Source organism: Phalacrocorax aristotelis, chromosome 3, assembly GCF_949628215.1.
Source record: "Phalacrocorax aristotelis chromosome 3, bGulAri2.1, whole genome shotgun sequence".
Lineage (NCBI taxonomy): Eukaryota > Metazoa > Chordata > Aves > Suliformes > Phalacrocoracidae > Phalacrocorax > Phalacrocorax aristotelis.
Window position 1 is genome coordinate 58,567,364 of NC_134278.1, and position 16,477 is coordinate 58,583,840.

At 39.2% G+C, this 16,477-nt stretch overlaps 1 protein-coding gene across 2 annotated transcripts in view; it reads left to right on the top strand.

The window, feature by feature from the left end:
* Window positions 1-16,477, top strand: part of NKAIN2 (sodium/potassium transporting ATPase interacting 2) — a 557,051-nt gene that overhangs the window by 511,411 nt on the left and 29,163 nt on the right. The gene's annotated exons all lie outside the window — the stretch shown is intronic.

Here is a 16,477-nt window from a genome sequence, read left to right on the forward strand (position 1 = left end):
ATTGGAATAACAAGAGGTCCAGATTTCTCTGAAGGAGTGTCAGCCTTCTAGTCTTTGCACATTCTAAATTCAGTTGATTTTTAAGATTGTTGCAGAAACTCTGAACCTCCTACTTTGTTCTGCTAGAGTAGGATTAACCTCAAATCACCAGGCTTCAGTCATCTAAAAGTTAGTATCTAGCCAAAGATAGACAGCAAAGGGGCCTCTTTCCCAGCCATGGAAAAAAACAAACACTTCTAGAGAGATTCATCCCAACCTAATTTAGACAATTTAGATGTCTGAAATAGGTGGTAAGGTTTGTTCACTCTATAAGTGCCCGTCTCTCACCAGTGACTACACAGGAAAGCTAGATAGCATTTGTTTTTGCATTCATGAGGAAAAAAGGAAGATAATTATAATTGTCATCAATTATATTCATGATTCTGGCAGGGAAAATTTCACAAGCTGCTAGAACAATGCTGAGCAAGTGAAACTTCAGGGCAAAACCGAGGTCTGACATTTCTATCATGGCCATTCCCCTGTGTCACAGGGAATGAAGCAACAAGCATGAATATTTGGCTCTTAAAAGAAACATCAGTACACTGGTATTCCATTAATCCCTCACTAAGCACAGGGATTGCCTTGATATTACCTTGGCATTTTTGTAAAAGTGTGTAGTTCATGACAAAGATGGTGTAACTGGAAAATATTGCAAAGTTAGTATGCAGACTACTACATTACGTTCAAATGACAAGTCATGTTAAGGTTAGCTGTAAACACTGGTGCTAATTCAACATTACAGAAACCTGTGATTAGATTACATCTTTCCATGTGTGATATAGTGACTGACTGGGGGGAAAATGGAGTTGATGGAAATGGCATAAGAATTCAACGGATAGATGGTTAACAGAAACTATACGACCACGATTTTTGCTGCTTGATAGCAGGAGAGTAGTTGACCTATGGAAGACAAAAGATACTATATCAGAATACAGAACCTCCCATGATAACGTCTGTCAAAATCAAGATCAATGTGAAGAAACCATAGATGATGAAAGCGTGCAAAAGAGTGCATGTGAAAGATACAAATGATGATCCTAAACTGACTGAAAAGATATTTTCAGGGAAGAACCTCAGTGGTGAATGACTGTGCCTGACTGAGGCAGCAACAAGGACAATGAAGACAGCTGCACTATTTAGTGGGCTCAATAGGACCTCGAGATCAAGCAAATCAATATAAGAGTGAAGGGAAAAATATGCCATCGTCAGAACTTTCATATCTGGTACAGAAATTTAATGTGCTGAAAAGAAGGTTAAAAGGAATTTGGAAGTATGTCTCCAAAAGAACACAGAAGAGTGTTAGGATGACTGTCAGATTCAGCTCAGACGCATGGAGACTCACTATCCAGATTCTGTGTTGAAGTTGCATGAGATGGCTTGATCAAGTGATCAGAATGAGGAACAAAAGGATTCCAGAGCAGGCTTTTGTGCTAGATACCATCCTCCAGGTAAAATAAATATCTTAATGAATCATGCAATTAAAATCTCTCTGAACACCAGTAAGACTTCACATCTGTTTGCTGCCCATTGCTGCATGCTGAAGATCAGACTGAAATTCAGAGGCAAGCACCTGCTAATCAGGCATATATTAAGCACAAAGTCTAATACCTTGTCATGGGATTATGCCTTTGGTGGCAATTTTGTGGACTTTTCATGAGAAACTTGTGAGCACGCAGGCTTTCTGGGCACATAAACAGCCACCTGCCTCTGCAAATTTGCTGCTTTCATTGCAGAGGAACAGCAGGCATCTGAACATGTGAACAAAGGACTGTGAAAGTTGTGAAAGAAAGGTTTCCACTCTCATAAACTATGAATGAGTTCAGACCTAAGCACACACGTATCTCCTCATCCTGATGCCCTGGTTTCCAGAGGGAAAAAAAAAATCTGGGCACATGTGCTAAGCAGGATTCATGTTTGTTCTAACCAGGTCCCAGTTGTTCAAGTGAAGGAACCAAGACCAGCAGATTACAGCACATTAGCCAAACTGGTCGTTTAGACACAGCCTGGAACATTTTTGAAAATGGGATATTTCTGCCCTAACAAATTTTGAGTTTGAGGTCTGTTGGCATTTTCAACTTTAATTTTAACCTATTTATCCTATTAGAGACTCCTATTTCTAGTATTATTAATATATCTGATCTGCTTCAGTTCTTTGGGAAACAGAGACCTGCCTATTGGACCTGTGTCAACTCTGGTTTGTAAACATCTAAGCAAAGGATCTATTTTATTTGGGTAGTACATTCATATGTCAAACCTAGCAAATTGTACCTTTTATCTCTAATAAGGCATGCTGCCACTCTAGTCCCGGTTCACTGGATGTTTGGATGCCATTTCATTTGTCTTGGCATAAAATATTGGGTTTTTTCAGACTCTCTCTGCTTTTTCTCCATTTTCTATAACTCTGAATTTATTCTGCCTTCCACTGGACTTGCATACCTAATGCATTATACCTTGTACGTTTGCATGGTCATACTCCAGACTTGTGTTACTGAAGATTGATGATTTATTGCCTGTTAATAGTCTTACACATTTTCCAAGAATTATGCATCTTTTTGAGCACTCAAAATATAGTAGTAGTGTTTTACTGCACTAAACGTGAAAACCCAAACAAATCTGTGAGTTTAAGAAAGTGTAGCTCATCTGTAACAAGAATAACCTTTACAAAGATAAGGGGGTTTATTTTAAATCTTAGATCAAACAATATATTAATGCATATCTTCAGAATTACAATAACTTTCCCAATGATGTGCATGGCATTTAACAAAGTAATAAAGCATAATAGGGGTGGAGTTATTAAAAGACAATTCTTTTCCTCCATAGTGAGGGATTCCAGGATCTATTTACCCGATTAGCTAGGACTATCAAGAAATGCTATTATTTAATTGAAATTTTCTTGAGTTTGTCTGTGTGGACAAAATGTAGCTGTCACTTTGCATTCACTGATCGAATTTTGTCAAAAGCTCTTAAATCCCAATTTCAAGACTCATTCACACACTTCACCTAAAGGTCATCAATGAGCTCCTAAGCCTCTTGGTCAATTTAAAAATGGGGCTTCTATGTCAGGTTTACTTTATATAAAATATTTGTCCACTATGCCCAATTTTTTTCTCTTATGCAAGTATAAGCGTGGAAGAACTTGCTAAACTTTCTGTCTATATCACAGAGCAGAATTTGGTAAAATGGATTGCTATTTTCCTGCAAATACATGGCCTATAGGAGTAATCACTTTTCACAGTGATTCGTAACAGCAGGACATACATATTTTTGCCTCAATTATCGTCTCTGGCACCTTGTCACTGTGGAAAGCAGAAGTCCAAAGTAGCTGGTAAGGGCTATTCACTAGCTCAAAGCAAGGTTTTTCCACACAGCATCATCAACTATTTGTCAGAATCTGTCTTCACTCCTCCTAACAGAGAGCTATTTCCATATTTACCTGGCAATGCCAAGGTATTTAAGAATTTTATTTGTTGGATGAGTTATATTGCAGGCAAATAAGGTTAGGTTTAGGTGGGGTTTTTTTACTATTTATTTGTTAACCACACAAATTATGCAAAAAGGCATGATCCATGGTGCTCCAGATGTGATATGCACAATGGCACAATGAAAGATGAGGACGCTGGGAAAAAAACAGTTGGTGAAGGCACATACTTTTGTGTATTGTATTGTCATGGTTTTAGCTGGGATAGAGTTAATTTTCTTCACTGCAGCTGGCACAGTGCTGTGTTTTGGACTTAGTATGAAAACAAGCTTGAGATAACACACCAATGTTTTAGTTGTTGCTGGGTAGCGCTTGTACTAGTCAAGGACTTCTAGCTTCCCGTGCTCTGCCGGGTGCACAAGAAGCCAGGAGGGGAGGGGGCACAGCTAAGAGAGTGGATTCAAACTGGCCAAAGGGATATTCTCTATCATGTAACGTCATGCCCAGTGTGTTAACTGGGAGGAGTTGGCGGGGGAAGGAAAGCAGCAGTCGCGGCTCGGGGACCAGCAGCATTGGTCGGCAGGTTGTGAGCAGTTGTGTCATTTCTGTTTCTGGTTTTTTCCCTTTTTCCCTTTTCTTTTTTATTATATTATCATTGTTATTACTATAATAATCATCATTATTATACTTATTATCTTATTTTAATTATTAAACTGTTCTTAGCTCAACCCACAAGCTTTTTTTTTGCTTTTGCTTTTCCGATTCTCTCTCCCATCCCAGAGGGGTGGGGGGAGTGAGCAAGTGGCTGCGTGGTGTTTAGTTGCCGATTGAGGCTGAACCATGACATCTATAAAGCAGGATGGTTTCAGAAATAAATATCCTAGCTGAATACCTAGCTAGTGACCTGATAATTGCATAATCATTCCAAATAACTAACTTAACCTCCTGACTCAGGAGTTTTGATGAAGCAGATTGTCTTCAACCTCTACCAAACTACATATCTAGGGATGGGGCCAAACCACAGTGTCACTTGTGTGTCAGTAGATGGTTTAAGGTGTCCAGGATCAAAGGAGATGTAACAGACAGCTGTTAGACAGTATGGACATATCTTCTAATTCCCAGCATTCTCTTATTCACGTTAGATGATATACTATGCCACAGGGCACCAGTGAAAAATGGAAGGGCAGGTCGGCACGCCTGTGTGCACCCAAGCACTTGGTCTCTTTTTCTATTTGTGCTGGAAACTCTTCCTTCTCCTCTGACAACACACTTTATGCCTTCAGGTACTGTTTCATTTTTCTCTGAAACAGTTCTCTAGTGCATAATACTGCAATTAATGGTTTTCCTCTTCTTCTGGAACATTCTCCTGATGCTTTCCTGTAGGTACAACTTTGTTTACTTCTGACTAACATAATTTATCTGGACATTTGAAAATGGGCTAAAACATAGACAACATTCCAGGTGAAAGCTCTTGAATTGGAAATGTTTAGAACTGACCTGTGACAACAGATTTTTTGTTCCTTCTTCTGAGAGGTCTAACTCAATCACCATGTACATTTTCCCTAAAACAGTTATACCTCTTCCATTAACTTTTAAAGATATCAGTAGAAGTTCGTCCACTTATGGTGGATATATAAGAAACCAGGGGAAAAAAATCTCATTAGATATGAGGTGTTTTGGCTTTACACTGTGTTTAGTGTTGTTATGCCGCTGCACAGCTCTGCTGTCTTCAAAGATGGCTGTGTGAGTTGGATCTCATTGCACAGTATTGTATTGTATTCTCTCATGTCTTGCCAATTATTAAATTATCCTCCCTTCTGTTTATTCTGCCAGGCCAATAGCACCAGATGAAATAAGGTCATACTTCTCAATTTTGGCACTGAACTGGTGATGTAGAAGAACAAAACATCTAAGAATCATGTCTTCTCTGACCCTCAGTAGGATATAACATTGTCTTTCATTTTTCAAAGATTTGGTGCATCTGTTCAAGTCAATAACACTGACTCTCTCTCTACCAAAGATTCTCTGTCAGAGCTGAGTCTGAGAATTACAAAAAAATGACACTATAAACAATTTGAATATAAAAATTAAATATAAATAACATTAAAAATAAAGCATTAACACACTGCTGTTATTTTTTGCAGAGTACTCTAATATAATGGATTAATAACAATGTAGAATAGAATACATAGCTGTAGCACTTTTTATGTTTTCCATCCAAAATCTCAAACCAAAATTCATAATGCTGACTGGAACCTTACAGTGCCCTGGTGAAACAGGCACTATTATCTCCATTTTATGGATTTTTTAAGAATAAAAAGAAAAAATATATTGTGTTGTTTTGAAGCTTGTGTTAGGAAGTACTGTGGCTCTGCATCACAGAAGTGGGAGCTTCTGGAGTCTAGAAGAAAGGTAGAGCATTTTCAGGGACAAAGAGGAACACAGCTGCTGTACCAGCATGGTGACTACTGTGTGTGCTGCTGCCAGAGCAGAAGGAAAAGGGCTATGGCTTTTTCTCTCGCCTCATGCAGTCCATTGCCAGTGTAGAGGCTGGATGGAGATTGTCCTTCTCTGCTGGTGCAGAAGCTTCCCCTCACCTCTCCTGCAGGGGCCAAGGCATTCCAGTCTGCCGCTGGATGGGTTGCCTTGAGTGACCTGTGCCTGGAACAGGTGACAGAGCTGCAGCTTTCACCACATGTGGGTTAAAAATCCCACAAACCTCACATTTTTCATGACGACTAACATGTCAAAGTACTGCTGTCACTTGCACTCTTTCTACCAGAGCAGCTTATGCATCAGCATGTTAAATAGCCTCTTACTGAGACCTAGGGAAGATATGTGTGCTGGCTACTGAGAGCCACACAGAGCTTCGAAGCTTCAAGCTGACAATCACTGCTGTAGAGGATAACAAGAGACGTGCCAGGTTCAGATGAAACATTTAGTTTTAAATGGGCATCTGATGTCTGTCGATGACAGAGGTCTAATTTAGACTTCCTTGATCACTGTGGCTGGCACAGTCCCAGGTACTGCATTATATTAACAAGGTTCATAAACTGTCAGATATAACTCATCCACTTAACTCTCTGCAATGAGACACAGACTCTGAGGACATGGCCTTTCCGAGAATGTTCTCCCTTTATAATTCATCATTCCCCCCAAATGCCTCATGTGATATGATGTTACTGGAATCTTCAGCTAAAAGGATCAAGTTTTTTCAGTCACACGTAGTGCAGAATTTATTCATGCATCTTCTGCCACCCCAGGCAGTGACTGGGACCTTTGCAATCACGCTATTTCCATTTGGACCAAGGAGATCACTATTTTTCATGTTGAATAAACAAGGGAGTGATCCCCTACCCTTCAGCAGAAGGGCTGTAGGGGAAAGGTGCCTTTGGCCATGGAATTAAAACTATCCTTTCCCTTGGAGGCTCTAGAGGGTAATCTCTCTTCATTCCAGCTAGGCTGCATGATGTGATATTCCTTTAAACTCTCCAGTGGTTCTACTTTTGCAGGAAAGATTTCACAAAGCACACTGGCATTTGTTTTTTGAAGCCTACTTAGCTGATCTTGCTGAATGGAAAAGGTAGTATTGAAACATTTCTTTTTTATTATAGATTACAATGGTGGGAAAAGCCTGTAGTAGGCTAATGCTGAGAGGAAAAATAGCATTGAAACATGAGCTGAGTTCAGTTACTTTAAACATTAGATGCCACAGAAAGAGGTTTTATTGACCTTGAAAACCCCCTGACACTTGATGCTTTTATATTGCGCATCTAGAGCAAAATGTTTGTGCTAAGCAATGCATTTGCTAGATGTATGGATCCTAGGGACATGGAATGATGTGGAGCACCCCACGTAGGCTGCTTTCCATTTTCACTGAGATGCTTCACTATTTCCTTGCTCCAGAACATGAGGCTTCAGGGAGCTATTTGGTCAAGATAAGTTCATTCTTCCTCATCTTCCTTACATGCATTGCCAGAGAGAGAGGCTATCCTATCAGTTATCCCACTTTCCCATCTTGTGCACAGGCACGGACAGCCAGAGAGCACAGGCAAAGCCTCCCCCTGACTTAGTCACCTTCCTGGCAGCTCTGTGGCTGATGGCACTCTTAGAGAGATCTGTCTATTCCTCTGCTCTTAGTTCACAATTCCCACTGGGCTTGTGAGCGACTCCTACTGTATTGTAATAATCAACGAACGTTCAGGTTTTATCACTTCAGGCCCTGTTCATCTACAGATTTTCCTATGAATGCCTTATTTCGTTTGCTTTTTGTAAAGGTGGTTTATCCCCAGTTGGCAACTAAGTACTACACAGCCACTTGCTTACCCTCCCACCACCCGCAGTGGGATGGGGGAGAGAATCAGAAGAGTAAAAGTGAGAAAACTTGTGGGTTTAGGCAAGAACAGTTTAATAATTGAATAATAATAATAATAATAATAAATAACAGAATTTACAAAATAAGTGATGTACAGTGCAATTTCTCACCACCCACTGACTGATGTCCAGCCTGTCCTTGAGCAGCAACTGACACCTCTGAGCCAGCTCCCCCCAGTTTATACACAGAGCATGATGTCATATGGTATGGAATATTCCTTTGGTCATTTGGGGTCAGCTGTCCTGGCTGTGCCCCCTCCCAGCTTCTGATGCACCTGGCAGAGCACAGGGAGCTGAAAACGTCCTTGACTAGTGTAAGCACTACTTAACAACACCTAAAACATCAGTGTGTTATCAACATTATTCTCATACTAAATCCAAAACACAGCACTATGCCAGCTACTGGGAAGAAAATTAACTCTATCCCAGCCAAAACCAGGACAGTAAGTTAAAGTAATGAACTTGACTGTTCAGGTTGCTGAAGAGCTGCTTCAGCTAAACTGGGTACTTTGCATACTGTACATCAATCCGCCTTGTCAACACTGCCATCACCAGCCATCATAGGACCATTTTGATCAGGGCCTTGTCTGTTACACTATGACCACCACCATGAAGCCAGTGTAGTACCAAAGCTGTTATGTACCATGAAGCTTCCTGACCCTACAAGTACCATCAGATCCTTCAAATAAACAGCAATTCATCACAGGGAAAATAAATAGCATCACAGGGAGAGTCAGTTGTGTCTGGAAAGTCTCTCTCACCTCTGATGTGAAATGATCTGGCTCTTGCCATTTATGTGACAGCATTGCTCTAACTTAATCTAACATGTAATGATGAGGAAGAGCAAATTACATGCTCTTCCCTTTGGAACCTTCACCCTACACAGTTTTCATGGTTGGCCACAATCCTGAGAAACTGGCAGACACAACTTATTACTCCCTTTCTCATCCTCTACTCACTCTCCTCTGAATGCTTCTGTTTCCTGGATCTGAGGGCCCAGTGTTCACACTCACATCATCAAGGTTCACTTGCCATATGGGTGCCTCAACATGGAGGGATGGGTTTTCACTGAACAGAAGAATTCATATGTGTTTATTTATAAGGAATTCAGAGTTCTTTTGTACCGTCAAAATATTTCCTCCTATACAATCTGCACAAATTTTAAATATCTATATTTTTTTTCCTACTGTTCCTCAAAAGAGTGAGTAGCATTGATAATCAACTGTTTCATCTAATGCAGTTCAATTTAAAATGCTAGGCATTCATTTGGTGAGCTGTAAGCAGTCTGTGGCTTTATTAGGTCTGCAGCATGAAGAACCAATTTTTCTTATCCTAATCCTATGGCTGGAAAAGGTGACACACTGTTAGACATAATGATAAGAAAAGCTACTGCTGCCAAAGGCAGTCAGATACCAAAGCCAGATGATTAAACCATTCCAAAGCATTCCCGGAAGACAAGAGGGGAGAAAAGGTCCAAAGTTTTTTCCATAAAAGTTTTCTTGCTATAAAACCTTCAGAGCAAAGCCCACATACAGACACACACGTGCTTTTGCTTTATAATTATTAACAGAATGACCTGGGTGATATGTATTTTAAAGCCTTTTACTTTAGGGTTTTTTGTTTCAACCTCATTCATTGTTTTGCTGTTTTGCTGTTGCCGAGTCGATAGAGGCAGCTGGCCTTGTTTTAAAATTAAATGGGGTGATTTGTCCCATTCTACACAGCTCTAATGGCTAAATCCCTTTGACGTGAACAGCAGTCACTGCACACTGTTGACCCCTGTACAATCAGAGCTCTGTTCTAACAGTGACAAGTTGGTTTCAGAGCTACACCATGAGAGGAAACAGAGCAATAGACTTTTCCATATTCAGGACTTCCCATAGCCTCAGTTTGGATGGAATTAACAAAATATGTAACCAAATATATCCTTTAACCCTAATTAAGTAAGGAAAGGAAAAGTAGAGACAATTCCACAAAAGCAGACAAGAGAAAATTAAAACTTCACTATTTTTAACAGGGTTTTTTTCAGCACTGATGTCTTCAGCCTGCACTGAGTAATGTGCGCTTGAGCTGCACCCAATATTTGAACGCAGCTGGTGGAGAATTTGCTCCTGGCTTCCTAGCCCTATCATTGCCCTAAATTGTGATCTGGGGATTAACACAGGTCAGCCTGCTGTAGCCTCCCCTCTGCCTCTTGAGACATAACAGCTTCAGCTTCCTGAGGGAATCAGCAGAGTCCCAGCTGGGGCATTTCACCTGTGGGGGCAGGAATGTAAAATTCAACACTGAGCCTGAACCTACAAGATGCTCTGCAGTTCAGTTAACACAGAGGTCAGGAATAAGCAATCCCTAGGTCCATCTCATACAAGCTGGTAGTCCGTGTATTTTGGCTTGTCTTTGATGTTTGAAGCAAGAAAGAGGACATCCGTGTTTTTAGCCATGAGATGAAATCATGAAAAAGTGCCAAATATCATGTGGTTATCAGAAGCATAAATCACACTGAAATACCTAGGAAGAGGGAAGTTTTGTAGAAAGTTTTAGATCAGATTTACAGAAAAGTCTCACTAAACTTTCAGGAAATTTGGGTCAAGCTGAGTGTCTGTAACACAGCTTCAAAACAGGTAAGTATCTCTTGCTTTCTAATGTTGCTAAAGGTTTGCACAGCTCTTATCTGACAAGCCACAGTGCTGTAATTTTCAGTGCCCCTGTGGTCTCTTCAATTCATCAGGTGAAAAAGCTTGCCAGGGAAGACGCTAAGGGAATGGCTGCCCTGAACAAGATAGAACCACTCTCAAGCGCCCAAGAGCATTTCAAACGAAAGCGTTCTAGCTGGTCTTCATAGTGATCTTCAAATGCTCATACAAAAAGGAAATCTCCAGAAAATTGAATAGTCCACTGAGAAATAAAGAAAGACTCTATGCTAAGCACCTTCTAGGCAGCTGATATAAAAAAGACTATGATGCATTGGTTGAAATAAATGCAATTTTTCACACTTCTATTTTCCAATGTGTTTGGATTTATCTGTATTTATGATTCATATTTTACCATGCCTGCTGAAAAAAAAAAAAAAAAGCACAAATCTCTGGGGCAATTTTCAGCTTAAGAAAAGAAAGAAAAAGAATTTGACAATTACATAGACTAAGAAATTATGGGTTTGTTTTGGTTTGATTTTAAATTTCATGTTTGTCCACTAGATATTATTGTGGACATGGTAGTTTAACCTTGGCTTTTTAAATAATAATTTTATTGAAGTATATTTTATTTTTAATAATTATTTTATTACACAGAATAAAGCTATTTGGCCATACTAGTGAATCATTCTTTTCAGACAGCACACAGATAGTTAATTGTGTAGAATAAATGACCACAAGGCCACATAGTCTACATTCTCCATCAGGAATCTGTTCTGATATCAATAGTTTTCCAGCGCTCCTTTTATGATAAAAGATAGTTGAACTTGGAGGACTGACAGAGTTCTCATAATGTTAAATGTAAGCAGAAATCAAAGCGTACCTCAACAGAGTAGTTTCCATGGAACATAGCTTCAGTTTTATATTAAACTCTAGCAATGATGTTCGCTCACTGATGCTGCACTGCTGCAAGCAGTGGAATCACGCTTGAAAGGGTTTTTGCAGGGGGTGGTTTTAGAACCCCCTTGATGCTGACTGAATTCTGCAGATATTGAGAGAAAGGTCTCTGCCTCAACTTTTCTGCTACATAATGAGTATGATTTTTTTCTGAGAATCAATATACTGGAAGCTTTCTAGATAGTAATTCTCCAGTTTTTCTGTTGTCTAATGTACATATATACATCCACCCTCCAAAAATCCCTTTTAAAGAAACACTGTTCACAGAATCACAGGCTCACAGAGCAGTAGGGGTTGGAAGGGAGCTCAGGAGACCTTCTCCAACCCCCTTGCTTGAGCAGGTTCCTTAAAGGCACAGCATTACAAAGGCTCTGTAAGTGCAGCCCCTGTAAGCTTAAGAAACATGATTAAATTGCACATGGGTAAACATGTAATGTCACAGCTTTGCCATATAAGTTCCCATGGCCAAAATTAACCTCCGTGTAATTCTGTATTATTATTGCTTGAACTAACCCATTAATTTTTTGCTAAGATCTTAAAACCACAGTGTTCGTAGAAGCTTGCAAAATCTTAGTAATGAAAAATAAACACACAAGCCTCAGAATTATCTGTTTCAGAAGATATTTTAGCATCTTCCCATAGGAAAACATAATGGTTTTGTGTTTTTTAAATTTGAAGTCCATTTCTCCTGACAAAGACCTGTTATAGAATAAAACATGCTTTTTCAGTGAAGCCAAGACCATGTGCTATTTCAATAACCCTTAACTCATTCATCTTCATCTTGAGCCTTCTCCTCATCACTTTATCTCACTCAGATCTTACCCACTTTTAGTTTTTGTTTCTCTTTGCTGTCATTCTTTTGTCTCAGGTGTCCAGCTTAATAAAGATAACTCCTAATAATTATCTATATAGATATTACTTTAAAAGAGGGAAAGGTGGGGCCCTTGACCAGGAGTGATGGGGTTTCATATAATAGCTTTTTTCCCAAATGTGGTGTTATTTGCAGTGTATGAAAACATTCATCTCCATAAAAGAAGTGAGAAGAAATAGCAAGACAGGATTTTGATCAATACTGATTCTGATTAAGCTTGACCACAGGACTTGACATTTTGAGCAAGTCTGGAAGCATACTGACAGAAAACTCAGGATCTAAGAGTCTAGCAGTGTAACAGGACACTGCTGACTTGGGCAGGGAATATTCTGTCAAGTTTTTTGTTTGTCTTATATGGCTATAATAAAGCAATAAGATGCATTAACATAATTCTATAATTAATCTCATTGCCAAACCTTCAGTGGTGCTGTTATATTGCTGATTTATTTTAGGCTTTTGCTTGTCTTCATTTTTAACTTGGCAGAAGGAATGATGGTTTTATCAAGGTGTTTACAGATGAAAAAAAACTTTAAAACTTTTAAAAGATGTTTGAGATCATTGTATACAAAGATGGCCGTCAGATGCCATCAAAGTAACACTCAGGGAGCTGGTGCCGGGATGGGCGACGTGTCTTTCTTAGAAAGAGCAGTGTTCATTTATACTCTCATATGGACATATCAGGGGAAGTTGTAAAGAGCAGATTTTTTCAAGCTGCAGAAAATGAGGCTCATAAAAATATGCATTCACTAATCACTGTATGTATAAATGAGCAGGAGTGTTGTTAACGGTTCCTTCTCCTCTGGAGGCCCATACTACAGCACTAAAATGTGAATGGGACAGATGTAGACACCGAATCTGGATGGGTCTGGTATCCAGATCTGGTCTTCTGTTCATTGCACCTCTTTCTTTTTATCGCTACATGGTTTATAAAAAAAAAGCTCAGTTAATTAAAAAAAAAAAAGGATTAAAAAAAACAAGTTTCCAAGTTAGCTTTCCAACTCTTAAACTGATTTTCTGAGACAGTCAGGCTCATTCTCTTCTTTCTGAGATACTGAATCAGGAAGACTCTGCTCTGTGCAATTCTCATACTGCACTCAGCACTGCTGTGTTTGAGGCCTTCCCAGGAATATATTAAGCGATGTGACTAACCTCTATCATTTGGGTTTGGTTTTTTTCTCTCATCTTCTTCTCCAGGAGGAAGAGTGTGTTCAGTGGAATGTGTTGCTTAGAATTTATTTTATTTATTTTGTGCTGTAAAAAGGTACATCACAGTGTGTTTTTCTTAGAGAAACAAAGTCAAAGAAATGCATCTTGCACTGTAACAAACATGGTCAATTTTGTGAGAGCCCTTCATCCGTGTGGGAATTCATTAATTAACACTGATTAGCTGACTGGTCCCCAGGAAAGTTCTGCTACATGCATAGATGGGCTGCATCCTTCCTACAGGAAATCTGACTCCACCAGGGAGGAAGTATGCTCCTGGTCTCCAGCCCAGAGGTCTCTGTAGTCACCACAGGCTCGGGCCGCTGAGCATCCTCAGAGTAAAAATTGCCACGCTCAGCTCTGCGTGTATGCCCGCTGCTGCTGAGGCAATTAGAAGATAAATCTTGAATGGCTATCACTGGGAAAGAACTCATAAATTGCTTGGTTAAAAAACACAAAAACCTAATGTTATGTTCAAATTAAAACAAAATTATTATGTGTACCGAGCAAAGGGTTGGATAAATGTGGGAGAAGGGGAGGTTTATTTTATGAACTCTGATTATCTCATGGGAAACAAACTTCCATTTGTATTTAGAACAGAACAATTTCTAGCTTTAAGGCACTCTTTTAATCAGCAAGCTCATCTGACGAAATGCTGTAGGATTTACTTATATATCAAAGGATTTCCCTAGACATTTAAGGGATGCAACTGAATACAATTAAAAGATCAGTTGTAAGCACAGTTTGTAATACAGTTTGTTTGCTGTGCTTTGTGAGAGAAGTTATAACTTTAAGTTACTTACTTTATAGTTAATACTGTGAACTTCTGGTGTTTTAGCAGATAATAAAGTACAGAACTGTATTACAAGAAAAGCTTTACCATTGCAGTCGCCTACTAGAGATGCAACTATTCAGCTATCTTGGATCTGATGATCTGTAAAAAGAGAACAGAGAAACTATTAAGCCAAGGTTCACATCGAAGAATGGAATCATTTATGAACAACCTTTCTGGGCCTAATTTGTTGCTGAATTAAACCTCATGTAATGTCATTGAAGTCAATGGTGATATGCAGGGCATAAGTCAGTGGAGCAAATTAGCCTTCTGTCTTGAAGCCAAGAAACCAACGGAAAGACTGATCCAATAAAACAGAGATTAAATGCTGATATTAGCTGAATGCCACTGTTCTTGGTACAGTGCGTTCTTTGTGTCCAGTGGTGAATATTTCATCCTTCCCAGGTGTAAAAACTTCCCAGCAGCACTATAAGGCAGATTTATAATAAATGACAAAATTAATGATTTAGTTCTGTTGTAATGCAGCTTCTGGGATCCCAACAGGAACATATCCTGACTGCAGTGTGATCTCCAAATCAAGTCTTGATCTCTTCAGAAAAGTCTTGGGGTTGGCCTTCTTTTTTTTCCTTTAGCCATCTCTCACCCATACAGATGTTAGAAGCTAGCATTCATAGTTATGGAGATCTTTCTACATAGAAAACTGAAAGAAATACCAGGAATATCTGTGTAAGAGCTGTAGTAAATTAGTCATGGTCACTGCCTCAGTTATGAAAGCACTAGGAAATGGGATGGATTTATTTGCATTTCATGTGTACAGGTAATATTAAGGGCTCTAAGAACCCACAATATTGCAATGATTGTAGGTGTGCCTTGGATTAATGAAAAAAAAAAATCCATTTGCATTAACTAGCATTCATAACAATACATGGCCTTCTCTCAGGTTTCACCCTTTTTACTGTCTGACCCACTGATTACTTTGTCTGAAATTAAGATCATCATCTCCCTCAGCCAGAGATTATGGGTTTTGCACCATGCACACAGAGAGCTCGGTCCTGCCTTTAGGCACTTTTATTATCCATACAAAGAACTAATTTCCAAAGTCTACAGTTGGGTTTTCAGCTCATGAAAAGATCTCTGTGAGGTGACCTGTACAGAATAACACATTTCGACAACACGGCTCACTTTTCACTACAAAGAGATCAAACAACCTGAATTCTTTTGACGTCCTACCATGCAAAATTCAGTGATGAGCTGAAGGATGAAAAGTGGTTTGTTGGCCATCAGTAGAAAAAACTCTCCAGACCTACATGTAAGGGAAGCCGTGTAAAACATTAAACACGTGGCACATGCTTCTGCTCCAGTATTTGTTCTCTTGCTTCTGGTGTAACTTCTCAGAGATGATAGAACTTGGTGGAAGGACTAGCAGAGGACTACATGATACTTGGCCTGTGGCATGTGTGATATTGGCCATTTATTCTCTTTTGTTATTTTTTCAGGTGATAGTGTAAGATAAGAAATCTGCCATGGTACTTGAGAACCACTCCAGATTTTAATTTTCTTTAAATCCTGTTGCTTCTGTTTACAATTCACTTCTGGCCATGCTATGAGAGGAATGGAGGGAACAAGATACAAATTTGCCAGGTGCAGCATGAGATGCTGAAGTAAACATATCCAGACCTATCCAAAGTGCTACATATGTCTTGAGACCTGGGGGCTATTGCAGATATGGGGACAAGTCCCGCTAATCCACAGCCCTAATTTCAAGTCATAAAATATCACTATAAAGCCAGGTTATAATTGCACTGAATTCAACCTCAGTTTAGCTGGCAACGTTCTGCTAAAAACAGAGTTCTGCTAAAGGATCAGGTTTTGTTGGATAAAAAATCTGATTTTGACAGAAATATTTACATTTTCAGTGGCTAAACATCCATCCACCCAACCACCCATTTGGTTTTCTGGTTATCCATATTTAAAAAGAAGCCAATTCTGTTCTGGACAAAATTTTATCAATTTTTTTGGAAGTTTTACTGAAGGGTGCATTTTTCAAGAAAAATGCAAATTTTTCCTGATTATTTCCAAAAGAATCACATAAAATAAGAAAGTGCTTATTATTAAAATTACCAAACTGTTGTAAGGAATTATCATTATCTCATCAAAGAGAGTCTGGTGAATTTTGTTATTTCTGTTTCTGT